The sequence below is a fragment of the Tiliqua scincoides genome, chromosome 12, assembly GCF_035046505.1.
Source record: "Tiliqua scincoides isolate rTilSci1 chromosome 12, rTilSci1.hap2, whole genome shotgun sequence".
NCBI lineage: Eukaryota > Metazoa > Chordata > Lepidosauria > Squamata > Scincidae > Tiliqua > Tiliqua scincoides.
The window spans coordinates 7,921,932-7,949,578 of NC_089832.1; the positions used below are offsets into that span (position 1 = coordinate 7,921,932).

Here is a 27,647-nt window from a genome sequence, read left to right on the forward strand (position 1 = left end):
ATGCCAAACCAAATACCACATGCTGAATTGGGTCCCCTGTGCTGATTTCAAGTACAATCCTATGCATGTCTACTCAGAAGTAAGTCCCATTGTAGTCAGTGGGGCTTCCTCCCAGAAAAGTGTGGTTCGACTTCTGCAAACCTTCTGCAAACAAAACTCTTGCCCAGTTGCAAGCTGCTGGCTTGGCTCCGCCCCCCCTCCTCCTGAGAGCGATACGTGCAGAACTAAACCTCCTCCGCGCGCGGCGGGGAACAGCCAGGGGCGGGGCGGGGCGATGACGTAGGCAGAAAGAGAAACACACACACAAGCGCGCGCCTTTCCCCAACCAACCAATCCAGTGTCAGCGTGCCGCGCATGCGCACAACCTCGCCGTCTCAACGTGCCGCGCATGCGCACCACATTCACGAGATCGCCGCGCATGCGCACCAGCTTTTAGAGAGCTCCGCGCATGCGCGCCACCTTGTTTACTCCGTCCAGAAAGCTGAGGGAGGAGGAGAGACTCGGGGCTGTTTTGCGGAGAGCACCCCTCCCTCCCCGCTTCCTTCCCGCCTGCGCTCCTGGGTCCGCCCGGCAGGTGCCGCTCTAGGCCCGGCGGTGCGGGCCCCGCTCGGTGGCCGCCAGGTGGCGCCTGCGCCCTCCATTCGCTCGCCAGCCGCCGAGCCGCGAACACCCCAAACAATCCCGGCGCCGCCGACGACGCCGCCAAGGCCGCCCCGACCGAGCAGTGCGCCGCGGCCCTCCGCAGGCCTCCCCGCGACCCCCGGGCGGCCTCGAGGCGCTCCCGCCGCTCCCTTGGGCTCGGTCGCGGCCCAGGCCTCTCCCGCGGGCGCAGGGCGAGCGGCCCGAGGCGCCTACGGCGTCGGCCGAGGAAGGCGCGCTCCCCGCCAGGCCCGCCGCCCCCCTCGCCGAGGTGAGTCCGCCGCGGCTCGAGGCTGTGGAAGTTGGGACGGGGATCCACGGCCGTTTCCCAGCGGGGCGTCCGAGGCCCTTCCCTTCCTCGGCTGAACTTTGGGAAGATGTTATTTGTGAGCAGAGGGTGTATTTTTAGGGGGCTCGTCCGTGAGGGCCCCGCTCCCCTCCCCCTCCCCAGGCCTGGGGGGAGAACTCGCAGCGCACGCAAGATGGAGGACGCGCGGGGCCGAGCGCCTGCGCATGCGCGCGCTCCCCAGCACACACACAGACCCCCTCCAGGGAGGGGACGTGGAGGCCTCCGAGGGAGCGCTCCGAGGGGGCAGCTCTGCGCTCCGCCGCCTCAGCTGGAGAAGGGGCCAGGCCGCCCCGCCCGCGGAGAAAATGGAGCCCTCGCTCCCTGCCGCCCTCCTCCTCTTCCCCCATTTCCTTCTCATTCCCTCTCTCTCTCTTTCCCTCCCTCCTCCTTTCTTCCCCTTCCCCTCCCTCTTTCTTTCTCCCTCCTTCCTTTTCCTCCTCCTTCCTTTCCTCTCTCCCTCGTCCTCTCCTTCCTCTCTCTCTTTCCCTCTCCCTTCCTCCTCTTCGCCTTCTTCCTCTCTCTCTTCCTCCTTCTTTCTCTCTCCTTCCTTTCCTCTCTTTCTCTCTTCCTCTTCTCGCATCGATCAGCAGGGGGGGACAGAAAGTGTGGCTGGCAAGATGGAGGTGTCCAGCAGTGTGTCTCTAGGGGGTGAAGTGCTGAGAGGTGAAAAGTTATTTCCATTTGGAGGAGGACAGCGGTGGGGGTTGAGAGGACTGGAACGAAAATGTTGGAGAGCTACTCTCTCCTTTCCTCCTCTTCCACTCAGTTCTCACATGGGGGGGGGGGAAGAAAGTGTGGCTGGCAAGATGGAGGTATCCAGTAGTTTTGTGTGGGGGAGGGAAGTGTAGAGAGGTGGAAGGTTATTTGCATTTGGGGGGCTTTTGAGGTTTGGAACTAAAATAGAGAGCTGCTCTGTTTCATTCCCTCTTCCCCCTTCCATCTCTTCCTCTCAGTTCTCACACTCAGTAGCGGGGGGGGGGGGGTGGCTGGCAAGATGGAGGTGTCCAGTAGTTGTGTGTGTGTGTGGGGGTGAAGTATAGAGAGTTGGAAGGTATGAAAGTCGGGGGGGGGGTTTAGAAAAGTCTGGCTGTATCAAACCACCTTGAATTAAAGTCTGAGGAAAAACCTGATAACCAAGAAAGGCAGTATATAAATACCAGTGGCGGTGGTGGGTTGTGAGGATTGGGAACTAAAATGTTAGAGCTGCTTTTCATTTGTCTTCCTTCCTGCACCTCCCTGCACTTTTCCTCTTCTTTACCTCTCCTACAATTAGTTTACACATCCCACCCTCCTCGCACCTCTCTGCCCAGACTGACATTTCCTAGTCCAAAGAGGGAAGGCCAGTTTTGATTGGTACATTTTGGGGGGGGGGGAGAAGAAAGTGATATTGTGCATGTCAAAGGATTTTGGGACTCGTTATGCAGTACTCTTGAGATATGGGTTTAAATATGTTTTGCTTAGATGCACATGCATAGAGAAAGATTTGAAAACAGTGTTTATTTTACTGAGAAGTAAATCCATTGTGTTACTGAACAGGATGGGCTTGCTTCTGAGTAAGATGAACACCATTTTCAACTACTTGGACTGCAGACATTCTAGTAATAAAGCACAGCCTTCCCCATTTCAAGCCAACAAGTTGTGGGGGTCCTCAAGCTGGATATTTATTTCCTTCCTTCCTCCCTCCCCCTCCTTGCTGCCTGCAAATGGATGTACTGTACATGCTGAGTTCGTTTCCTGCCAGTTTTAGAAATAAAAGTGGCCTGGAAAGGGATAGGAAATTGCACAAAGACTCATAAAAAAAAAAAAAAAAGGTCGTAAGCAAATGGGCACACGTTGGCAAAGTCCCCTCGGTCAGCGAGACTTAACTTGGGAGGCAGCATGGCTGGGTTGGGACTGAATGTGCCCATAACTCTCCTTGTCCTCTTTGGAAGGGGAGGGGGGAAAGAAAGAATGGCTGCTGGTCTCCGGCCATGGCAGGAACTTTACTCAAGCTTCCTCTAGGATTAATCACACAAATAAACAAACATGGGCTGTTGGGAAACTGGATTGGTTCCTTGTGCTCTTCTTTTCTTGTGGTCTTAAGTATGGAGAAGGGCTGGCAGCTTCAGCCCTCCTGTTTAGAAGTAAGTTGCACTGGCTCCAGCCTGGGGCTTATTCCCAGGGAAGTGTACATGGGGACTGTAGCTTTAGACACGTTGCTTCTTCCTGGTCTGTCCCCGCCTTCCAGTGTGTTGATGGTGGCCAGTTTGGGGGGGGGAAAGCTGGGCCCCAGCGGGCTTTTTGATGTCCTCGTGCTGCTGGGAACCCTGCTGGGTGGCGGCCGGGTGGGAGGGGACGAGGGGGCGGAAGGAGGCTGTTTGATGGGGTTCTTTTGGCGCCACTTTTGTTTTAGACACTTTCTTGTCCTTGCCCTCTTTGCTCAGCGCTCCCAGTCGCTGAACCGATCCCTGCCCAGGTAGGAAGTAATCCTGCTGTTTGAGGACACACACACACACACACACACACACACACACACACGACTATGAGGCTGGGGGTTGTGGGAATAGTGAGAGGAGAAGCTGCGCCCTGGCTTGCTTTTCCGGGGTCTGGTGTGTTGCTTATACCTCCTGGGGCTCTTGGGGGCTCAGCTCCGCAACCACAATTGTTTGACATAAAGGGTGACTCGCTGCCATGATGAGGGGGTAGCTGGGTTGGGTTGTGGTATGTGCGAGGTTGGTAGAGGTGCTTGGCCACTGTGGGCCTCCCCGCTGTTGTTTTCCTGGTTTTTCTATATATACCACCGGCGATTCCCATTTTGCGAAGGGGGGAGGAGGATGGGGGAGGAGGCGCTCTTGGCTGCCACACCCCTGCTTGTTTCCTTTGGAAGCTCGACTCAGCCCCTTTACCCTAGAGATGCCAGCTATGCTCCCCTTCCAGCCTTTGGCGGGTTTCATTGAGGTGATTTGCTGAGCCCAGTTCTCTGTTGTTGCCGGGCCCTCCGCTGGAGGGAAGGAGGGCTTCAGGAGGAAGATGATGGGTGGGGGCGGGCAGGGAGTCGAGTTACCGAAGTGCGTCACAGGCAGTTCTCGATGGGGCCTACTCAGCAGCAGCTTGTTATGTGTTTCCATTTTTTCTGCAGAAATAGCCCGCCTTCCTGCTTTCTCGCATTGGTCAGCCTCTGTAGTGAAAAGGATCCAGCCAGCCTGGTTCTAGGCAGGAGCACAGCTGATTTAAGTGCACTTGAGGAAGGGGCCTGGGCTTCCTCAACACAGGCGGCACTTGCTGCGAAACCAGCTCGCCTTTCAGTCGAAAGTGGTGCAGTTTTTCAGGGGGTGCCTGGTTAAGCAGAGGTATTATCTAGACCTTCCGGGTCACTAACAAATTGTTTGTTGGGACTTTGTAGATCTAGCATTCACTCTGATGCTCAGGCTTAATGGCAAAGCTCTGCTTCAGGACAGGACACAAACATTTAAATGACACCTTGTGTCTGCTGCATCTGATGGTTAAAGATTTGGAGTGTGTTGCAAGGGGATTTTGGCAGTTTCCACAATGTGAGATTTTCATCTCTGGGTATACACAAGGCTGCCTAGTATCTACTGTTCATAGTGGAACGAGAGAGTATTGATCTATATAACCCAAATTGATTACAAAATGGCTGGATGTTTCTTAGAATACTAGCAAGTGATGGGCAAAGTCTTGACTTAAACTCTGAGAGTTGGAGTCTTCTAGTTCTTCAAACCCAGGATGTGTTTTTAGCACCCACCCACTTCGTTTGTCTTTCTCTTTTTGTCCTCTTTTCTCACTGTCTCTAGTTTCCCCCCCTACTCCTTTTTTCCTACTTGTTCTTTCATCTTTGTGTCTCCTTTTCCTTCTCTTTAAAACAACCAAAATGCCAATCAAAAAGCTACCCCTCCTTCAAACAAACTCAGACAAATTGTTGCTGCTCTTTGGTTGGGATGTGACCCACTTGTGAGCCACAAACCAAGTTGAAGAACAGTGCCAAAAAACCTTGAACAAGGCCATTTTTCTGCATCATGTGACAAAGGGTTCTGTCTGTGATGACTGGAATGTTTGTGACAAAGTGTTATGCTGTTCATTTCATTCTGAGACTTTTGTATTCAGTTACTATTATATGAGTAAAAACAACCAAGAGACACCTCAAGAAATTGGTTAATATTTAAAATTTCTCTAGACTCTTGTTTTTTTGCTGTTGCATACTTATACAAGTCTGTCTCTCTTTCTCTTTTATTATTGTTCTACATGAAATAACATTGCTGATGGTGCAAGTGGTATTTCTCTGTTTTTATGGATCATAGAAAACACATATTTTTGTTAATGGTTGTTTTCAAGGCAGTTGCTTGTTTGTGAGCAACTTACAGTGCTCTTCTTTATGGATTGTACAGATCAAGGCACATTCAGAATTTGATAAATAAACCTGGTCTGATATTTTTTCTGATTCAAGACACAAAAGACATGCTATCAGTGTGTATAAACCTATTCACCTCATCCTTACTAGTCCAGTGATTTCCAAGTTTATCAAAGTTTGTAAGAGAGCAGGTCTAACTTTTTATTCTGTTTGAAAAGTTTATAATTGTTTTTAAGTATTGGTTTAATATCATATTCTGGTCAGTAATTTTATTTCAGTTGCTGCTTTATAATAAGCTTTATTAAAAGCTTTATAAATTTTTTTTTTTTGCTTTCCCCAGTGTGTATGGGGGCATCTGCGGGAGCTATAACTGCAATAATTGCAGTCACATTGCATGCTAATTGGATGCTGGCAGGTTGGTAAGTGCTGTTTGGAGTGGGGTTCATCTACTAGGAGAAGCACTACCTCATCTTAAACTAGTAGGGCAGTTAGTTATATTGGCTTCCGTTTAGTCTTCTCTAGTTAGACTCAGAGAAAGTGTCTGAAGCAAGGTCTTCCAGTTAGCATTGTGACTGAATAGGGATTTGAACTGAGGTCTCACTGACCTAAATACAGCACTCTAACTACTACATCACATTTACTCTTCCTGTGACTTGTGTCTGTAGCTGACCTGGAGTTGTTGATGCAGCTAGCAGTAATTCCCATTGGAGTAGAATGGTTCATTGTGACTTAGTGTTACAAAATATCTTGCCAGGCTATTAAGTGTTATGGAAGGAATATTTTTCTCATCATTAGTATTTGCTTATTATTTTTAAAGGGACTTTCAGGATGATTTGCCACACTAGGTAACTTTTTTAAAAAAATAGTATGAAGTAAAAAAAAGATGAATAGCAGCACTTAAAAAAATACAGGTTTTTTTTTTTTTTTTTACAAAGCTGACAAAGAGGGTACCACCTTGGGGCAGAGAGTTCCACGGAGTGGGGTCTGCAACCAAGAAAGCACTCTTCTTTGGGTAATCACCAACTGAACCTCTGACGATTTATTTAACGGATGTGTATCCCACCATTTTTGCTCACCTTGTGCTTCGTATTTATTCTAGATGGCTTTGCTGGGCCAATGTTTCTTGGTGATGTCTGTTGATGTCTCACTGCTGGCAGCAGTCAAAAGAGAGACCCTCTTCCCCCATGCACTGAAAGGAGTGCAGGTAGCAGTGTCCAGGTCAGGCAGCCAGGGTTGCTCTTGCTGCACAAGCCTTCTTACAGACAGCTGACTTGATGGCAATCAGCATTCCTACTGGAGGGGGTTTGATGTTCTTTCTTGCTGATATCTATGGTTGTTGTTGCTGCTGCTGTGTTAGCCTTGGGGCAAAGAGCAACCGCTCCTCAGAAAAGGACTGGGGCAGAAAACACTCTTGGAATCAGAATTTGGCTGCTTCTGTCTCAGAGTTCTTCTCTCAGGTATCTAATTTGATGGTGTTCAGGGGTTTGTTATGAGAATGAACAACGTTGAGTTATATGCTCTCTCCTCCCCCTTATTTTGTGCACAAGAGAAGTTTAGAAGTTATGGGTTCTAGGTTGCAGCAGCTCACACCTCCATTGCATCCAAATATGTCAGATTATTACTTGGTGCAAACTGTTTTGTTTGAAAGCAGGATCTATAACCTCATTTTGATCCTGGTTTGACAATAAAACTACAGTTTACATGCTGTTTGCCCCACTCGACACCATAGCAAACTGATTTGATGCTTACTAGAAGCAGAAGTTTCTGTTAGTCTTTCCTTGTGCATGAAGATAGAGAAGAAAGGAGAGGAGAAGGAGGCAGCTCATGAACGTCTGGCTCTGTGGTTCATTCTTGTAATGACAAACCTTAGTTTTCTTTCTTGTGTTTGGACTGGGCTGCTGTGTCCCAGGAGAATTGAACCAGGCCACTGCCTGAACCAGCAGAAGTTTTTAGGGTGGTATACAGTTTATCTTACATAGTTCAAAATGAAGTCTGAAGCAATATCCTTGTGATGCTCAGTTTTTATTTTAAACAAACAAATGAATATTGCAATATACTTGCCACTAGTTACTGCCTGTTCTTGGAATGCTTTACTCTTTCATGGTGGAGTGGTGATAGTGTTTAAAGATACCTGAACTATTCTGTCAGACCTGCACTTTCTCATTCTTCCCAAATCTTCCCTATGCTGGGGGAAAAAAAATTTCAAGGTGCCAGCATCACATTTTTTTTAGACACTTTTGTGATAAGACACCTGGGATTTTTCCAGTCCAGCCCACAACTCATGCCTCCAGTCTTGCCCACTTGATTTTAAACCTGTTATAATTACTAATTATTTGTTATATCTAATTTATATACACCCTTTCTTAAACATTTTTTCAAGTGCACAAAGTTTTTTCACATCATAAATTGATAAGTGAACGGTCTACTTCTTTATCTGATTCATTAAATTCTTGAGCTGAAATAGCACCTGCAGAATACCATTGTTGTAATTTCTTGATATAGGTAACCCATTCATAGTTATTCTTGAAGTCAATTTGACAACCAGGTATTTATATTATTTTCATAACTTTCAAATGTCTTCAGTTTACTTACAGAAATTAAGTGTAAATCGGTAGGGATTGCTGATTGTAGGGACAAATTTGTTCTCAACTGCCTCTAAAGTAGTACCATGTCCAGTGGGTACAAACTACGAAAGAAGAGATTCCGATTGGCAGTTCAGTAGTGGAACAGATTGCTGAGGATATGTTCTTAGGTGGTGGAGTCTTCATCACTGGAGATTTTCAATCAGAGCTTTGACAAGCACCTGCTGAAGTTGCTCGAGGACAGTGGTTCTCATCCTGGGGTCTGTGTATCCCCAGGGCTACTTGCAAGGAGCTTGAGGGGTACTTGAAAAAAATTAAAAAAATGGTGGAAAAAGGCAGGTCTGTATTAGAATGCCTTGCAGGGCTGGCAAGGCAGGAAGGAAGGGAGCTAGCTGGCTGTGAAAGCCCCAGCAACTGCTAGTTTCTGGTCATCAATTCACGTATTATCAGATATGGATCAGTAGTTGAAAACATATAAATCTGAAATAACATTTTGCTAATATGAGGGGTACGCAAGTGAAAAAACGTTGGGATCCACTGTTCTATAAGGATTTTCTGCTACAGGTAAGGGGTTGGACTAGATGACCTTATAGGTTCTTTTCAATTCTATTCCTACCTGTTGTTTTCTCATTTTGTAATTTCAATATGATTTATCTATGCATCCAGCCCACATGAGGTGAGGGTAATTTTTTTCTTTGAATGTCTGTTTGCCAAATATTGGATTGGTGGATTTCTGAATACGGATTCTCCTGGATACAACTGCCTAGTTTAATGGTTTAAAGGAGTGCTTCCCAAACTCCTACAAGGGAGTTGGGAGCACTGTAAGTTGTTGCAGGGGACGGGGGAAGGCAGCAGTGCAGTCCCCAGGATTGCGTTGCTGCTGGGGATGGGAGGTTTTTTTTACTTTCCAGCAGCCAGTGCTGCAGTCTTGGGGGGGGGGGGTTGGGGGTTGCAGGGAGCCCTCTGCAGGGTTCCCTGAGCCTGCAAAAGTGTAAAAAGAATGAAAGGGCACATCCGGTTTTGTCATGAACATTGAAAGTGCCCTTTTTTTACACTTTTGCATGCATGAGGAGCCCTGTGGTGGGTTCCCTGGACTCCCCAAGACTGCAGCGCTGGCTGCAGGTAAGTAGAGAACCCTTCCTGTCCCTGGCAGCGGTATAGTTCTGGGAAAGGCATTGCTGCCTTTCCCCCTCCCCACCCCTTAAAGGGGCATTGTCCAGCGTTTCCCAGGCTGGCAGGTCATGACCCACCAGTTTGGGAACCACTGGTTTAAAGTATGTGAGAGAATGACTGAATGTCCTGTTCTCTGGTGATGTAGGGAGGCTCAGGCCACACTCAGGTCCTCTCCCTTAGCTCATAGTTCTTAGTTCAGATATGTGCTTTTCTTATAGGTAGAAAGGTGATGTGATTCTGCCTTCTAGTTTCAGTAATGTTGAAGTGTGGGGCAGGGTGTTGGTCAAATGTTTTTGCTAAGTCTGCCATTAATATTAGTTCCCTGTTTGTTGGACACCTGTGGCTGTCCTTGGATGCACCTTTTTGTTTCCTCCTTAAGAAGAAAAGCCTGGTGGACTGGGCCTCAGGTTCATCTGGTCCAGCATCCCGTTTCACATATTGGCTCACTTGCTGATACTTGGAATTCCACAAGTGGATACTTCTCTCTTGCCATTGCTCCTCTGCAATTGGTATACTGGCACTGAACCTAGTGGTAGTGCATAGCTGTCATGCCTGGTCACCATTGATAGACCTGTTCTCCATGAATTTGTCTAATCCTGCTTTAAAGCCACCCAAAGTAATAACTGTCACCACATCTTGTGACAGCAAATCGTACCAGCTAATTATGAGCTGTGTGAAGAATTGCCGCCTTTTATCTGTCCCAACTTGTTTGCTAGTCAGTTTCATAGGATTAGTCTCACTGGCTCTGTGTTGTGAGAGGAGAAAAACTTACCTCTGTTGGCTCTCTACACCATGTATAATTTTAAAAGTCAACACTTTTAGAAGTTAAAAAGCCTCAAATGTTGAAGCCTTTCCTCTTAAGAAGGTTCTCCAGCTTCTGATCATATTAGTGTTTGCATCTTTTCCAGGTCTTCAGTATCCTCCTTTAGGTGTGGCAACCAGAACTATATAGTTTTCCAAATGTGATCACACTATAGATTTGTATAGGGCAGTGGTTCTCAAGCGTTGAGCATCGGGACCCACTTTTTGGAATGAGAATCTGTCAGGACACATCAGAAGTGATGTTATGACCAGAAGCAATATCATCAAAGCAGGAAAATTTTTAACAATTCTAGGCTGTAATCCTACCCACACTTACCCAGGAGTAAGTCCCATTTACTGTCATTGTTAAAAGCAGTATGTTAAAAGCATACATCAGCAGTTTTCAAACTCTCAGGGAGAGTTTGGAGGCTGTAGGGGCTGGAGAGTTGGGAACTGCAGGGGCTTGGGTGCACAAACTCTCAGGGAGTTTGAAAACCTCTAAGTCCTTGCAGGGGGGGGAGGCAGTGGGGAAGCCAGTGGTGCGATCCCCAGGATTGTGCCGCTCAGGGGGCTGCAGGGTTTGGATGCACTTACCAGAGCCTCCTGCAGCCTCCTGGGTGCGCGGGGAGCCCTGCAGGGCTCCCTGAAGCTGCAAAAATTTAAGTGGAGTGATTGCGCTCTACTTCCAGTTTAGCGGAAGTGGAGCATGATTGCTCCACTTTCACTTCTTAAGCTTCGGGAGCTCTGCAGACAGTCATGCAGGGCTCCCTGCACACCCTGGAGATTGCAGGAGGCTCTGGTAAGTGCACCCAAGCCCCTGCAGCCCCCTGAGCGGCGCGATTCTGGGGATCATGCCGCTGCCTTCTCCCTGCCTTCTGGCTTCCCCTACCCCTTAAGGGGGCAGAGGCTGGTGCCCACAGGCTGGGACATTGCTACACCCCAGTTTGAAAAGCCCTGATATACATAGTAGCCTGTTAAAAGTATAGGTCTGTAACATTTTCCCAAATGCAGTCACGTGCCATGGTAGCATCAAGTTTAACAGATTAAAAATAAAATATTGAAATGAATGGGGACCCACCTGAAATTGGCTCGTGACCCACCGAGTGGGTCCCAGTCTACAGTTTGAGAAACACTGGTATAGAGGTATTATATTATTATTAGGGTGCAATCCAAACTGTGCCGTGTGCCGGCCCAAGTCCTTTGGGCTGGCCTAGGAGGTTTGCGAATGTGCCGTAAAGCATATTTGTGCATCCTCAAGGGGAAGCCAGGTCAGTACTCCAAGAAGCGCTGGCCTGCGGAGGCTGACATAAGTCTCCGCGCTGGCTTCCCCTCAGCTGCTTGTGTCAGCCTGCCTGCGCCAACACAAGCAGAAAAGGTAGGCGGGAGGAGGAGGGAGGGAGGCCTTCCTGGGTGGGGGGAGGGTGGGTGATGGGCGGACCTGGGGGTGGGAGGCGGGGCTGGAATCCGGCAGTTATGCCGAATCCCAACCCCTGTTCCCGGGGAGAACGGAGCGACTTCAAGTCGCTCCGCTCTCCTTGGACTTGTGCCACTTCTAGAGGTGGCGCAAGTCTGAGGAGATTCATTGTGGTCAGCAGCCCTTACCCAGAGGTAAGGGGAAAAGTTTCCCCTTACCTCTGGCAGAGCCACTTCTTGCCACAATCCTGTGCTAGATACAGCACAAGCCTCCTGACTTGCCTGTTTCAGCGCAGGCTAGGATTGCTCCCTAAGTCTTATTCACAGTCCTGTTCCTGATGACCCCCTAGTATGGAATTTGTTTTCTTTAGAACTTTCATACATTGGGTTGGCATTTTTGTTGCGCTATCCACCACAACTCCCAAGATAACTCACCTGCTTCATCACCGTTAGTTCAGACCCTACCAGTGTATATGTAATGTGGAGTTTTCCCGGATTGGCCTTTTCAGCCACACTAGATGCTGTTCCAGAACCACCATTCAGAGCGCGATACCATAGTCTTTCGAGACTGAAGATTGCCAATACAAAATACAATGACATTAAAGTACCTTTGCCATTTGGTTGCCCCTTGACCCAATTTGGATAGATGTTTTGAATACTTCACAAATTGGTTTTTACCACCTTGAATTGTTTGGTGTCATCTGTGAACTTGCCACTTTGTAGTTTATTTGTGCTCCAGATCATTTATGAATAAATTAAACTCAGTCCCAACTGCCACATGTTGCTTTCATATCCCAACCTTTAGGGTCCTTAGGGCTTCTCCTGAATGACTGTTAAACAGAAGTTATTTAAGGCTCGTGCATCTTCGTCTAGGCTCCAGTCTAATAAAGCCTTATGATGTCTGTATTGTGGCTTATTCCTCTATAGTCCCATTGTTGCTCTTCTAACAAGTTTATTGGAAATAGAAGCACGAAAGTCTGGTACCTGGGGCAGTGTGTGACTCTTGCATGGAAAATCTTGTCTAACTTGTTGTAGAATGGGTCATATTTGAGATGTAGTGCTTCAAATTGTTACATTGGCTCCTAAATATTTGAACCTTTTATTTTTGTAGTTTTGTGCATAAAACACATGGAAACAAAAAGTCTTAACTCCCTGTCCCCACATTATATTAGTTCTTAAGTGGCTCTGGCTACTTCAAAAGCAATTCTTGAGGGTCACAGTGGGAAGCTTACTTCAGAGTTGAAAAGGAACATGAATAACTATTTTGAAAGGGATAAAAAATAAAATACAATGCTGTTATAGGTCTGTGCTATACTCACATCTGGAATATTCTGTGCAATTTTGTTCTGAAAGGATTTTATTTTTGAATTTTACATTTTTAGATCATCTTCCTACCAAAAGGCAATATCGATGACATAGCAGAGCAAAGGAGGGTTCAGAAAAGGGCAAAATTAGTTTTGAGACCATGAGAAAAAAATTATCCACTCTTATTCAAAAGCTTGAGGGTATCTACTCAATTTAGTCGATGCCAGGGTTGAGAAAAAAGGAGTCTCATTTGAGGTACGATTCATAGATTTTGTTGCTGTATAATATTGAAGTGGCTTTGAAAGTATTAAATATATGAATGATGTGTTTATTGCTTGACCTTTAGCAATGATAGATGTAGGCATCATCACTTTAACTGCTAGATCCTACAGGCCAACAGCACTCCTCAATTTCTCTGTGGTATCTGGGTGGTTGCTATCAGAAAACAAAGCTGAGCTTCATGAATTGAAATTCCTGTGCTTTTATGAATTTGGTGGCTCAGCATTAACTTGTTAGTCTTGGAGAATGTAGGTAATGTGGTGCTTGGTTGTTAACGATATAACTAAAAGGAAGGATCAGAGTTTGACTTTCATGGTTTTATTTTTCCTGAACAAAGGCAGTTTGGGATCAGGGTATATCTGTAAACGTGTGAAGGGAAGCTCTTGAGGAATAAGTAATGTGTTTAGTCCCTGGGTCAACAGAGTTTTTACTCAGCCATAATTTGTTATTTCACCCAACCATTTTTCTCCCGAGTCCTCTGGCAGAGAAAGAGAGGCTGGGTCTTCTTTTTACAGTATTTGTGTGGATGTGTAGAGCAGATGGGGGCTAGGAGGAACTCAACACTTGACAGATAGTCCTGTTGGTTCTTCCCACTTAGGGGATGGGAACTACTTTCTGGTAACTGTTGACCACTGCTTATTCACAAACCTTGTGTTAGCTCACTGAGAGTAAAAAGAATTTAGCAGGTTGCTTTTTCCCATCATTTGAATACCAATGGTGACAAACACAAATGTCTTTATTTTCTGCTTCTGTATACTGCTGCTGTCTATACCTTGTAAACATTGGAAGCAGAATTGTTATAATTCAAAATGAACTTGATTCTGTTTGCTGTTCTGTCTGAAAAACTACAGTTGGAATAATTCCAAGATGACTATGTGGGAAATCTTTTCTAATCATTGCAGTGATTTTTGCATATTCACAGACATTTCTGTAATTATAACCCTGTTTTGAGCTAATGTTACTGAACTTGGCATGGATATAATGGCCCACGTTTTGGGAGTCTCAGGGGCAAAATAACCAGTCATTATTACTATCTACGGAACATAATCTTATGACTTTAACAATCACACAACCAAAAGTTGAGAGTTCCTAAAGGTATCCCAGCATCATGAAACTAAGAGAATGTTATGTCTTTTTAGAATAAGCATTGGAAGATATGTTTTGCACCTTGTCTTTCAGTTGACATGACATTTTGCATCTTTTTACAAGCTAACTGAAATTGTGAGAAAGTCTTATGATTGGGCGAACAAGATAATTCACAATACTGCTAGATTTTAACCCACAGTAATGCATACAAATTTGTTTTTAGCATGCAATAATGCTTCTAAAATTCATTAGGTTTCCATTATAGTTTTATCTTTCATTGTTACATAAATCATGGCTTTTGTTTAAATATTCACAAGAGTAGTTTGGGCCTCAGAGAGGACCAATAGTTGATGCAGCATAGCTGGAGTTTATGAAAGACTGTTGGGTATACAAGGGGCTTTCCTCTGTGCTTTCTTTCTTCTTCTTATTGGAGAAGGTCATAAAGGGGAGATGCAGAATTGCAGATCTCTTTGTTCTTTTCCCAAACAGCCCTGTGGTAGCAGGAACATTCAGTGCAGCCAGTATTTTGGGAAAGTCTGGATTACATTTAGGAAAGTGCATCTTGTAGCTGGGAAAGCAAAAAAATACTGTCTCTTAAGCTCCCTCTAAAGCAGTGTTTTTCAAACTGTGGGTCGGGACCCACTAGGTGGGTCACAAGCCAATTTCAGGTGGGTCCCATTCATTTCAATATTTTATTTTCAATCTGTTAGACTTGATGCTAGCATGGTATGTGACTGCATTTGGGAAAATGTTACAGACCTGTAGTTTTAACAAATTCTTTTAATAATGACAGTAAATGGAACTTAATCCTGGGTAGGATTGCAGTCTAAGATTATTAAAAAATTTCCTGCTTGATGATGTCACTTCCAGTGGGTCCTGACAAATTCTCATTCTAAAAAGTGAATCCTGTGTTAAATGTGTGAGATCCACTGCTCTAAAGCACTACAGCCAAGAGGTTTTACATCACTTTTAGTTTAGTGAATTACTTGTGTCACTTTTGTTTTTGTTACACCATCCTGTGACTGGAACTTTTGTAGTAATGGTGGTTGTAAAAAGTTCAAGACTAATAAAGATTTTTGAGATGTGCTCTGTCATGTAAATCTTTCTCTCGGTTTGACCATAACCAATCTTAACTGTTCTTTTTAGTCTATTTCAGTAATATACAGTGGTGCCTCGCGTAACGAATGCCCTGCGCAGCAAAAAACTTGCATAACGAAAGAGTTTTTCGATTGAGTTTGGTAACTCGCATAACGAAAATTTCTGGCTGTGCTTCGCATAACGAAAAAATTTTTAGGTCCGTGCTTCGCATAACAAAAACTTTTTAGGTCCGTGCTTCGCATAACGAATTTTTTAAAAATATTTTGTGTATGCTTCAAATTTTAGAAATCCTCTGTACAGTATGTATGCCTTTAAAGAGCACGTAATAAACACTTTGTAAACCAAATTTGACTTCGTTTTGACCTTTTTTGCCCATAGGAACGCATTAATTAGATTTCAATGCATTCCTATGGGAAAACGTGATTCGCGCAACGAAAATTTCGCATAACGAAAGGATTCGTGGAACAGATTAATTTCGTTATGCGAGGCACCACTGTACTGGGTTTTATTTAGATCAGGGGTTGCCAAACTTTCAACTTTAGGGCTCCTTGACTTTTAACGATTCTTGTTTGGGGAGGAGTGCTGAAGAAATTTATATTTTCAGAATTAATCTTGCCTTAATAACAAATACATATGCAACGTCTTTGGATTGAGATGGAAATACTCAGCTGGTCCTTCCCTGTCTCTTGTCCTGTTTGTAAGGATGCATATCCTTTGCCAACAAAGGAGCAATTTGCATCGTATTAAACTAGATTACTTGTCTGTCACTGCTGTAGTGAAATGTGATTTTGCCATGGAACACCTGCATTCTTTTTGTGACTGCCCTTTTGAAGATGGCTAAATAGTACAAGAACATTGTATGTTTCTGTTGGAAGTATGATCTGAACGGGCTCTGGTCAACTCCGTGTGTGCAAGTCCATGTCCAGTACCAGTTGCTACTGGGTGAGATGAAGGCAGACCTGTGGTAGGAAGAAGTTGCAGGTTGTAACAAGCGTCTTGGTTACTCAGAAACCAGAACATATATACTGGAATACCTTGTACTTTTGTTCTGGTTAGGAACCAAAGCATGGATGAAAGTGAAAAATGGATGAATGTCAAAACATAACCTTATGTAGCTTGCAAATTTATTTTGGCCAGCAAAAAACATAAATAGCTATAACATATGTGAATGTATGCTAAACCTAAATAAACTAAAATAAGACAAATAAACATAAGAATAAGCAGAATGATAATGTACAATACCTTCAAGTATTTTTTATTCTTGTGTAAGCGGATGAAGATATATTTGAATGTAAGTGATTTGGAGGGAATCTTGTGACCCAGAACACCACTTTTCGTTGCTAGGCTGGGCCAACTGCTGCTGTTTAATTGGAAGGAGGGGGTGGGCAAGCTGGAGCTGTCCTTTGCATCCAGCCTGGAGTGTCTTCCAGCCAAACTGAGAGCGGGGTCAGCAGTGCATGGCAGGGGAAGGGCCCAGCCCTGCTCTTGCCAGTGCTTCCTTTGCTGCACTACAGATTCTGCCTTGATTGATGGTATGTACTCTCCTGAGTCAGCTCAGGTGCAAAACTGCTCAGCATGAAATTGGGGTGCAGGGAATGCTGGGGTGCTACCTGACTCATACAGTGGTGGGCACCAGTAAGAGACTGCCTTATCAGAGAAAAGAGGAAAGCACATGGATAAAATTTGGCTATAATTGGAAATGGTCGAAAGAGCAAAGTGATGAAAGTCAAGAGGGTGAAAGTCAGGGTATTCCTGTACTGGGTTAGGCCTTCTCATCTTAATTGCTCTGGATTAGTGTTTCTCAACCAATGGTACTTGAAATGGTGTCTGGTGGCACCCATGGGACCCCAGACCCCTGCTGCCAGGCAGCAAGAACAATATTGCAGCACAACAAGCAGTGGTATGAGGTTTGGTGGGCAGAGCTTCAGCTTGTGTTTTTTTCCCCATGTTCAAAAAGCCCTTTTGTCCTCCCTGAGCTTCTTACCAATATTTGTCGTGTTGCATCCTGCCTCCCAATCTGGAGGTAACTGGTGATGACATCAATGACAGTTACTTCCTATGCTGATTCCAGTAAGTGGACCATACAAAGTAATGCAGTGGAGGACAAACATTGAGAAATGCTGCTCTGGACCATTGATATTCAGTTGGGCATTTTGTAGATATTTGGTTAGAACTCCGTGAGACTTACTGTATATGTCTTCTGTCTCAGGACTCAGTATAGACTTGATCTTGATAGGTGATGGGATTGGTCTGTTTTCCAGATGAACTATCACTGCTTCACAGATGGCATTTTTAAAGGCCAAGTAACAGGAGGGCTCCTCCTACATACAATTTCACTGACCATACAAGCAATAAGCTGTCCCATGTTAAAATTGAGTTGTGCTCTTGTATGCTTTTCAGTTGCATTTTGTTTCTGAAACCCAAAAAAAGTGCGTAGCACCAAAAAGAGAAACTGTTTTTGCTTTTTAAATGATCCCTTGATTTTTGATCAGCTTGCTACCTGAATTATACCTACGGTATGCGCATTCAGTTACATCTTTGATCAGGTTGGACCACTGACCTGTGGGGAAATGCCCCTTTGCTTTCTGAAATTGGACAGTCCCACTGTAGTCAATAAAATTACCACTTGTCTGTTCTATCTCCACCACTATTGAATGCCACAGAGGTTTTCTTAGTGGCTCCCCTACAGTCACGAAACTCCACTTCCATCAAAGATTCTTAAAACCAGAATGTCATTTTTGGAAACATTTCTTTCCCAGACATTTCTGGGGAAAAAGTTTTCAGTACTTACTGGTTACTGTTTAAGGTTGTTGAAGGTTCAAAATTTGTAGCAGGAAGAGCTGCGTGCCACTGTAGAGTCTGAACACTTCTGTTGAATGCATAGCAGAGGCTTTGCCTTGAAAATCCATCCTTGTTGCTCCCAAGCTTTTCAGAAATATGCATATTCTGACAGCAGAGCTTGCTTAGTTTGAAGGAAAAAATTAAGCTGTGACTTGTTAGTGTCATGATTTCTATAGTTGATTTGTTGCAACCAGTTTGCACAGCTTCCTCCTCCCCACCTCCCTCTTTCAGCAAATGGACAGCAAGCAAATTTATGATCTTAGCTGCTGGGGGAAAAAAAAGTATGTTGAACAGATGGCTTCCCGCTGTACTAGAATTCAGGCATTGCAAGGCAAAAGATATAAGCTCTGATTCAATAGAGTGTGCGTGGAACATTTAGGACTGGCCATGCAGAGCCTTTTCAAAATGGCTAAAATTCTGCTGCTCTGCTGTGTGCTGGGGAGTGGGAAAGAAACTGAGTGCGTCCCTACTCCTTGTTCCAAAGAGCTGATTGGCAGAATTTAAAACTGTTTGCCCCATGCAGTTTCCTGTCCAATTAGCAATTTGCCTGTGGCAGCTTGATTGTGTGCATAGTAATCCTAACTGTGTTGGCGCGACCATGGTTCTAAGAAAGGAAAGTCTTGGGAAGAAAAGAGACCATAAAAGCATGCAAATGTCCACAGGAATGCTGCTGCTTCTTCTTATTACAGTATTTATATACTGCTTTTCAATGAAAAGTTCACAAAGCTATTTACAGAGAAAATCAAATAACTAATGGCTCCCTGTCCCAATAGGGCTCACAATCTAAAAAGATACAAAAGAACACAAAACAGACAACCACTAGAAAAGACACTGCTGGGGTGAGGAGGGCCAGTTACTCTTCCCCTGTTAAATAAAAGGGGAGCACCCACTTGAAAAAGTGCCTCTTACTTAGTTAGCAGGGGTAGAGATTCTGTAGAGATTCTACAGAACTTAGCAGGTTTCAGCAGCAGCACCCAAAGTTGCAACCTTGGTCCTCCGAAAATGCATTCCCCATCCGGCAGAAGGTTTTTTGTTCTGCTCCCTTGCAGCTTGTCCTCCTGGTACACCTGGACACCAGGATGCTCTGGGACATTGTGTATGTTGCCCGGTGTCTCAGAAGGCTGCCCTACAGAATGTTTCAGCAGACGTGACTGCTTGGAGCATATCTACCAGGAGGAGAAGCTGTGCAGGTGTGGAACAAAAAGGTCTCCTCACCAGGAAAACAGATCCGCCCAAATGCTGGATCTGGCCCCTGGGCCTGGGTTCATGCAGCCCTGACTTACACTCACTTTCATTGCCTTTCTCTCAGCTGTTTTCAGCTGAATTTTGTCCATTTTCATCCAACATTCCATGATGTTTGCTGACATTCTTATGTATATCTTTCTTTAATTTCTGTTTATTTAGGTTCAACATGCATTAGTGTGTTATATAATTTATTTATACTGGGCATAATAAATTTGCAAGCTAAATAAGACTATGCTTTGTCATCCATCCACTTTTACTTCTATCCATGCTCTTGCCCCATACCAGACAAAAGTGCAAGGTACTGCTGTAGTCTGCTTTCTAGAGATAATATATAGGCAATGGAATTGAAAATCTTCAGGTTCACAAGTTACAGTGCCAGCTGTCGATAATGCTGAATTTTGTAGCGAGGTATTTAGAAATAGTTCAGAGTACCTTCAGTAAAATTCTGGAATTCCTCCTTTAATTATATTTCATTGTTATATAATAACACGAATGCATAACTGCCACATGTAGTAACGGTGCTGCTGTAAGACCTTTTAGTCAGCAGTTTAGGGAATTCGGTCCTTGTATGTATCTTACTGCAGCAGCACTGTCTAGGTTCAGTGTGTGGTAGAGATCTTGGGGCTCATCTATAGTCAGATGACTATGTTAGAAGCGTTCAGATGGCGATATAAGAGCAATGCAAAGTGGTGTTCTGAGGTGAATGTGTAAGATGGTCAGGGAAAATGGGAAGGCAGATCAATTTTGCAGGGCAACTGAATCTTATTACTTTTCTTTCCTCAGTACTTGCATTTTTTTGGCCATTTAATGATACAAATGATTAATCTTCCAATTCATATTAGAATTCCTCACATTTTGTCAGGTAAAATCAAGGAGTGATATTCAGTAAAATTGAGTGTTGGGAGAGTTAGAACAGACAAAAGAAAATATTTCTTTACTCAGTGTGTGGTTGGTCTTTGGAACTCTTTGCCACAGGATGTGGTGATGGTGACTGGCCTGGACGCCTTTAAAAGGGGATTGGACAAGTTTCTGGAGGAAAAATCCATTACGGGGTACAAGCCATGATGCGTATGCGCAACCTCCTGATTTGAGAAATGGTTATGTCAGAATGCCAGATGCAAGGGAGCGCACCAGGATGCAGGTCTCTTGTTATCTGGTGTGCTCCTTGGGGCATTTGGTGGGCCGCTGTGAGATACAGGAAGCTGGACTAGATGGGCCTATGGCCTGATCCAGTGGGGCTGTTCTTATGTTCCAGTGGGGCTGTTCTTATGTTCTTATGTCTTTTCTTGTGTAGTTATTGAAATTGAGATCTCTTGTACTTCAGTGCTTATCTTTTATTAGGAGAAGAGTGCAATCCAAAAGCACCCTTGGGCCGGTCCGGGAGGCACGTTTGCGCCTCCTCGAGAGGAAGCCGGGCCGGCGCTCCAAGAAGCGCCGACCTGTGGAGGCTGACGGAAGCCTCCACGCTGGCTTCCTCCTTGAATCTTGCATAGGCCTGGCTGGGCCGATGCAAGGAGAAAAGGTAGGTGGTGGAGGGGAGGAGGTGGCAGGGAGGCATTCCTGGGTGGGGGGAGGGCAGATGGTGGGTGGCCCCAAGGGTGGGTGGGCGGGGAGTGGGAGGCGTGGCTGGAATTTGGCAGTTATGCCAGATCCCAACCCTCATTCCCGGGGAGAATGGAACGGCTCCAAGCTGCTCTGCTCTAGGAGACCCATGGGGCCAGCGGCTCTTACCCAGGGTAAGGGGAAAAGTTTTCCCTTGCCTCTGGCTGAGCTACTTATGGCCACTATACTTTGTTGGGTACAGTGCAAACCTTGTGGTTTGCCTGTTCCAGTGCTGGATAGGATTGCGCCCGAAGATGAGAACTTGCTACTTTGCACACTGTAGTTTTGAAAAGAGGTAGCTGTCCAAGGGAGGGGAATTGGCCCCAGCAAGCTATGTGCTGTATGTCTCAAACACTGGAGTTAGAATCGGTGCAGAACACAATGAGGAATATGAGGTTGGATATGGTTAATCAGAGTTTCTATGGGATTCATATGTGAAGCATTTATCTTAAGTAACACATGCAGTTTTTCACCAAAATCAATCTCCTTACCAGACATCTGGAAGATATAGTAGTTGGTTTAATATGAATTTTAAAAAATTCCTCAAAGATCTAGGAAATTACAGAGTAGCCAGCTGAAGTTGTTTCAGGGAATTAAAACCAAAATAGTAAAACATACACAAGAAAAAGCCTTGTTGAAGGGGGATCAGTATGGTTTCTGTAACGGAAAGTCCTGTCTCACTCGCCTTTTAGAAATTCATTTGAGAATGTCAAGGAAGATGTACACGGCAATGGTCTGGTAAGCATTGCCCTCATTCAGATGATCCTCCAAAGCAGTGTTCTCTCTAAAAGCAGCCACTGCATACATGGGATTTTGGAAAGCTTTTGACAGCTAAATGGAATCTCCTGGATTATAGGCAGTGCCCAGGGAACAAATGATCAACAGCCAGGAGCATCCAGCTTTGCTTATATTCAGGCTTCTCAGATGCATTGGATTGGTCACTGCTGGAGACAGAAAGGTGCTCTCTTAAAATCTGACCTAACGGAGTTGTTCTTGCAGGGTCGGAATTGGCTGCCAAGAAGTTTTTAAACTAAGGTTTCTTAAGAATTGGCACCCTCTGGAGTGCATATGCATCATCAATTTAACTTGTACTGAGAGCGCTTGCACTGTTTAAATTGTAAGAGTTCATAAATAGTTGTAAAAGATGAGAACCTTTGTTTTTAATAGGCATTGGGTGACCAGACTGGAAGGTGTAAAACTTAGAGGAATCCAGATGCATCTTAAACAGCTAAAAATGCTGAAAACAAAATATGAAATTAGTGTCTGATCACTACTATGCATCCTGAAGAAATGCTGCAGAGACCTTTTAAAAGGGAAGGGGAGGACAGGGTTTATATGCATAGCTTCACTACCCAGCGAAATGAACTTGCATGCTAACTTGTGTACTACTTTTCCTTCATTCCTCTTTTTCTTCCTTCTGCCACTTCTGTGTCTTCAGAGAAAGATCTGCCGCTCTTTGCCTAGCTGCCTGTAACTTACCACTGTCTTATCGTTTCTTGTATGTCCTAGTAGCTTTTAGTTGTTCATTCTGTCCTACTTGCTCAGTATACATTGTGCTTGCCTGCAGCAGTTGGTTGCTTGGGATGGAGACAGGGCAGAGTGATTGGTTGTTGAGGAAGATGGGAGAAGCGAGTCCTGCCTCTGACAGATACAGAGCCAACCAGGGGCTTTGAGCAGGACCAGGTCTTCAGGGAGGAAGCAAATAAAGGATGAGAGAGCTGCTACTTACTTTGAAGCAATTGTGTCTTGCCATAGACAAGATGTTGGATGTGGCATGTAGACTAATAAACAGTTTGCTATTTTGCAACGTTTTCTGTACTTGATCAACGTTGTCCATTACAGTATTTGGAATTATTAATCCAACATTTAAAACAAAATAGGTGCATGGGCACCTGGTATTTTTTCAGTCATGTTTTAGATTTGCATTCTCCATACCTTGCCTGTTTGACGTATAATTCAGAACAATGTCAAAGGAATTTAAGGACATTTTGGCTTTCAGGTGCTTGGATTTTTAGGTACTCTTGCATCTCTGTCAGTTAAGGTAATTGACAGCCTGTAATTATAAGACATTGCAGGTCAGAAACTATGAATAAATTAATTAGAACAATAAAAATTAATATTTAATAAGCATGTACTTCATGGTGGCAGAAGGTGCGTGTGTAAAACAGGTGATTGGATGTAAACAGTTTTTCATCTCTCAACCTTTAACATATGTGCTTGCTTTTTGGTGTATTTTTCTTGGAAGAGAAAACAGCTTCTCTGAGCCTTGCTAACTTATTGACTGGGCATTTCTAGGCAGTTCATGTAGAATTGACTACTAATGTAAATGGCATGGCATCTGTAAATTGTGTATGTATGAACAGGCGTTCTTCTTTTCCTGCCCATATGAGATTCTTTTCCATGTGGCAATAAAAACACAATCTGTTCAGTTCAACTATTTCTGCAAAATGAATATTTGAGGGACCCTTGTCTCCCTGGAGAGCTCTTGAGTCTTAAATTGGTCCTATGCTATGATTTAACAGAACTGATAGTGGCTAACTTGCTGTAAAGTCAGTTTTCACCTGCTCATCTGGTGCTGCTCTGAAGATTGCTAACTTCTGGTCTGTGGCAAGGTAACCCAGTCTCAGTCATCTATCTTTTGAATGGGTAGGCAGAGCAATCTGATCTCTTGACTGAATAAAAGGAAATGGGTCTGGTGAAAGAATTGCGCTTTCTCCACACTAGTCCCCTCTCTCATTTCCCGCCTTTCTTTCCATTGCTGCCGAGGGCAACAGTCAAAGGGTACATTTCTGATGTGACAGCTTGAGAACAGTGCTACCCTAAAGCAAAATGAAATAAAGCTGCTTTGGTATGTGAGTGAATGGGTCTGTTTGGTTAAAGGTATAAAAAACCTATACAATTGCAGTTGTGTGATGTATGCAATCTGGAGATAATGGTAGTATGGAAGGTAGTGCAATAGAATTAAGCAGGAATAGGGCTTAATAGAATGCAGACAGTGTAGCTAGTGCAGCACACGTGTGTGTGTGTGTTTGTGTGTGTGTAAATAACATTTGGACGCAAGTGTGTACAACATTAGTACACAAGTGTGTACAGATTTGTATGTCTGGACTGCCAAGTATGTAGTAGTTCAACTGTCACAGGTGCAGAAACCTGGAGTGCATTCCATGTAACTGAGTCTTAAAGTTTAATAGCTAGGAATGTAGCTGATTGCTCTTGTGAATTCCGGTGTGTTTCTTCATTGTAATGACCTGGTGTCTGCACATTAACTGCAGCTTATCTTCTTAGTCCTCCCATGCTTGCATTGCCTCCCCCCCCCCCAAAGTGAAATGTATTAGTGGTCTGTTTTCTTTCCACACATTTCCCCCTTTTTAAATACCTAAGATGCATAATTTTAGGATGCCTGTGTTAGTCTCTGTTCAAGTAAGGGAATGCTGTTTAAAAAAAAAAAATTAATGGATTTCACTTAAGTTTATCAGTTAGTTGTGTTTTTACACCATACAAAAAGATATAAAAATCTGCAGCATCTAAACTTAAGTGGGCATTGAGTGTCTGAATTCCAGGTTTCATCCTGGCATTCATGATCATGCTCACCCAGCATTTTGAATATGATCTCTTAAGGCTGTATTCTGAGTAATAAGGATAACAAACTGTCATTTCTAAGTTAACTGATGCTAATGATTGGCATCCTCAGTCTAGTTAAAGTTAGTCATGATTAAGCACGCTTACTTCATAGTAAGTGCTGTTGAAAACATTGGGACATGCTTCTGTATAAATCTGGCTAGGAACTTGTTGCATGCTCTATTATAGGCAATAGGAGTTAACCTGGGTGTAACTAGAGGGCAGCCCAATCCTAATGGGCCTGCCCATGCTACAATACAGTGATACTGAAACACTGTCGCTGTATTCTACTTGGGCAGGGAGGTAGTTGGAGGTCTCTTCCACATCAGGCTACAGTTTTCAAACTCCCAGAGTTTGAAGTTTGCAGTAAGTTCTTGCGGGGGCGGGGGAAGGCAGCAGTGCCTTCCAGGATCACATCACTCAGGGGAGCTGCAGGGGCTTGGATACACTTACCAGAGCCTCCTGCAACCTCCTGGGGGTGCGGAAAGCCCTGTGTGGCTGTCTGCAGGGCTGTCTCCGAAGCTTCACAAGTGAAAGTGGAGCGATCGCTCTCTGCTTCCTCTAAACCGGAAGTGGAGTGTGATCGCTCCACTTTCACTTGAGAAGCTTTGCGGAGCCCTGCGGACAGCCGCGCAGGGCTCCCTGCACCCCTGGGAGGCTGCAGGAGGCTCTGGTAAGTGTATCTAAGCCCCTGCAGCTCCCCGGAGTGGTGCAGTCCTGGGGATTGCGCCGCTGCCTGCTCCCTTCCTCCTGGATGCCCCCGCCCCTTAAGGGGAAACAGGCCAGGGCCCAGAGGCTGGGGCGTCGCGACACTCCAGTCTGAAAAACCCTGACATAAGGGAACATTTGTTGTCCTACTGTGCCCAGTGGGGCTACCCGGATCTGGACCAGCTCAATCGCTGTTGCAGAACCAAGTAGCATCATGCAGGGCTTTCAGGCCCTGGGGTGGGAAGTAGGATCTAGTGCAGACTTCCATCATCACCACCCTCTCCTGGGCCTGAACCACCCTCCTCCCCTGCCCAGTTTTGCTCTCTTCCCACCCCCACCTTGGAAATGCTCCCATGCTGCTCAGCAGCCATTGGTTTCTGGGGTTCTTCTGACTGGTATGGAGGCCCATCACCACCCATACTGGCGTCTGCACCTGTGCTTCCCTCTAATCTGGCCACCGCAAAGTGCTTTATGGCACTTTCACAATTGCCATCTCCGTAGCAGCACGTGCAAGACCAACTCTGCTGCCAGGTAGGATTTCGCCCTTAGTCAATTTTAACTTGATTAGAGCTGGTGCATAAAGCTGGATAAGACAATTCTCAAGAAGCTAATTCATATTTTAAGATTATCTGCAAACTCTGATATCAGAAAGGACCTGTTGAAGTCATTATTATTCATAGTCCTCAATTGTATAAATTGCAGAGTAAGAGAGATGGTCAATATTTATGATCCCTGTGATATTTCTGATCCAGTTCTTCACAAAAATATGATTAGAGGTATAATCTAGACAGCTTGTATGTAAGCAGAAAAGTCAAATTGCATACCTTAATTTAGTATTCCTCTGAATCATTCCTCTGAACTGCTCAGCTGGCCTGTATGCATGTCTTAACTGTTTTGTGGAGTTCTCAATGGCTAATAATGCAGATACAACACTGTGGATGTCTTAATCATGGTTGAAAGATTGGAGCAGGTTCTGAGCTTCTGTATGTCTTCTCTTGCTCTTCTTCCCTGTTTTGTGCGAACTTTCATCCTTCCCTTGTTAGCAGTTATTGTAGTAGTATTATACCAGTACTCACACTAACCTTGTGATGAAACAGGACTGGCTGGCAATCAGGTTTTAATCTGGTTTGAAAGTCTTAAAGATTATTCTAGTGATGTTAACTGTGATGGAGCATTGTACCGTGGTTAATTATAAGGAGCCTACCTGAGGTTTAGTTAAGAGATTGGCACTGTTCTGTCTGTCAAGTCAAATAGTTGATGTGTTTCCTCACCTTGAATGAACAGAGTTTGTTTTTTGGCACAGCAATGTTGGCAGTGCATGTAGATTCAGTACAGAGGCTTCATGGGAAATGTGTATTTACACTTTAACCACTCTTTTTAAGATCAAGAAAGAACTGGTTCATGTGAGCAGACTTGTAGATGATTGAGGCATTGTGGATTACTCACTGTCTAGTATCAATTCAAACCCAAAATGTTTATGGAAGCAGCGAGACTTGGTTTGTAAAAAAGCTGGGAAGTGCATTTTAATAGGAGTCAGTACCAGGTTTCTAGGAACTAGCTTGATAACAAAACTGAGAACATACTTGCGTATCTTGGCATCATACACTTGAGTTCTTTGTGGCATCCTAAGGATTATAGATATGGAGCTGATGTAGTTAACACTTGAGTTCTCATTGCTGGATGACTCATTGCCTAATGTATACTACATTGTACCACAGATCATAGAAAGGTTCTATCTATTAGGTTAAATATATGGTGATGCCATTGCTTGTCCAGATTGCCCCTTGATGCTACATTTAATGTTGGCAAGGTGCATACATGTGCTCAGGCCTCTGGTGGTGAGTCACCTGAAAGTAGTTGAGGGGAAGGGGAGAGAGACTACTATGCTGTGCTGCTCACCATTGAAACAATTTGTTGCTCTTGATTGTAGAAGTTTTGACAAGTAGTATGGTGTGATAGTTTGTGTCATTTTGGGAGAGCAGCTCAGACTAAAACAGAATATTTTTTTTTAAGTCTTCCAAATTGCTTATATTTGCTAGGGTAATTATATGCTGCTGAAGACTTTTTTTGTATTTAGCATGGCTCTGAATAGTAGGGCTTCATATTTGTAATGCTGTGATTTTTCAGTGCATGTTAGGCCATTAGTTTTCAGAGATTTTGATGAAAAATTGAGATATAAGCTTGTTTTCAGAAATAGAAAAACTTGTAGAATCCTACAGTGCATCTGAGATGAGAAACTGTAAGCTGAAACATGGTTACCTGTAAAAATCACAAAAGTTCTGGTCAGCTTAACTGTACAAATGTAAGTAATCAATTTAGTGGAAAATCTCTTAAAACAAACCAAAACAAACCACGCTCTCATCTTCACTTATTGTTAGGCTAATTTTTGAGACAAAATAATGATGCTCTTGGTAAGGTATCATGATTAAGGAGAGGGAGTTCTTGGGTAACTTCATTTTGAGAATTGCAAAATACTAGCATCATAGTATTTTTGGCATCTTATCAATATATTTTAAAATTTTCTGTGGAGGAATAACTAGGTCAACCTTTGGGTGACCTGTCT

At 44.4% G+C, this 27,647-nt stretch overlaps 1 protein-coding gene across 3 annotated transcripts in view; it reads left to right on the plus strand.

Annotated features, from left to right (window-relative positions):
* Positions 1–639: 639 nt before the first annotated feature.
* The window catches only part of STAG2 (STAG2 cohesin complex component), an 86,266-nt gene continuing 59,258 nt past the window's right edge, over positions 640–27,647 (plus strand). Inside the window, exon 1 of one of the 3 annotated variants that reach the window (XM_066639895.1) lies at positions 640–910. The gene's annotated coding sequence lies outside the window, so the exon portion shown is untranslated. Of the gene's footprint in view, positions 911–3,811; positions 3,926–4,241; positions 4,318–27,647 lie in introns of those variants that run through there. The other 2 variants (XM_066639898.1, XM_066639896.1) reach the window with 2 other exon arrangements.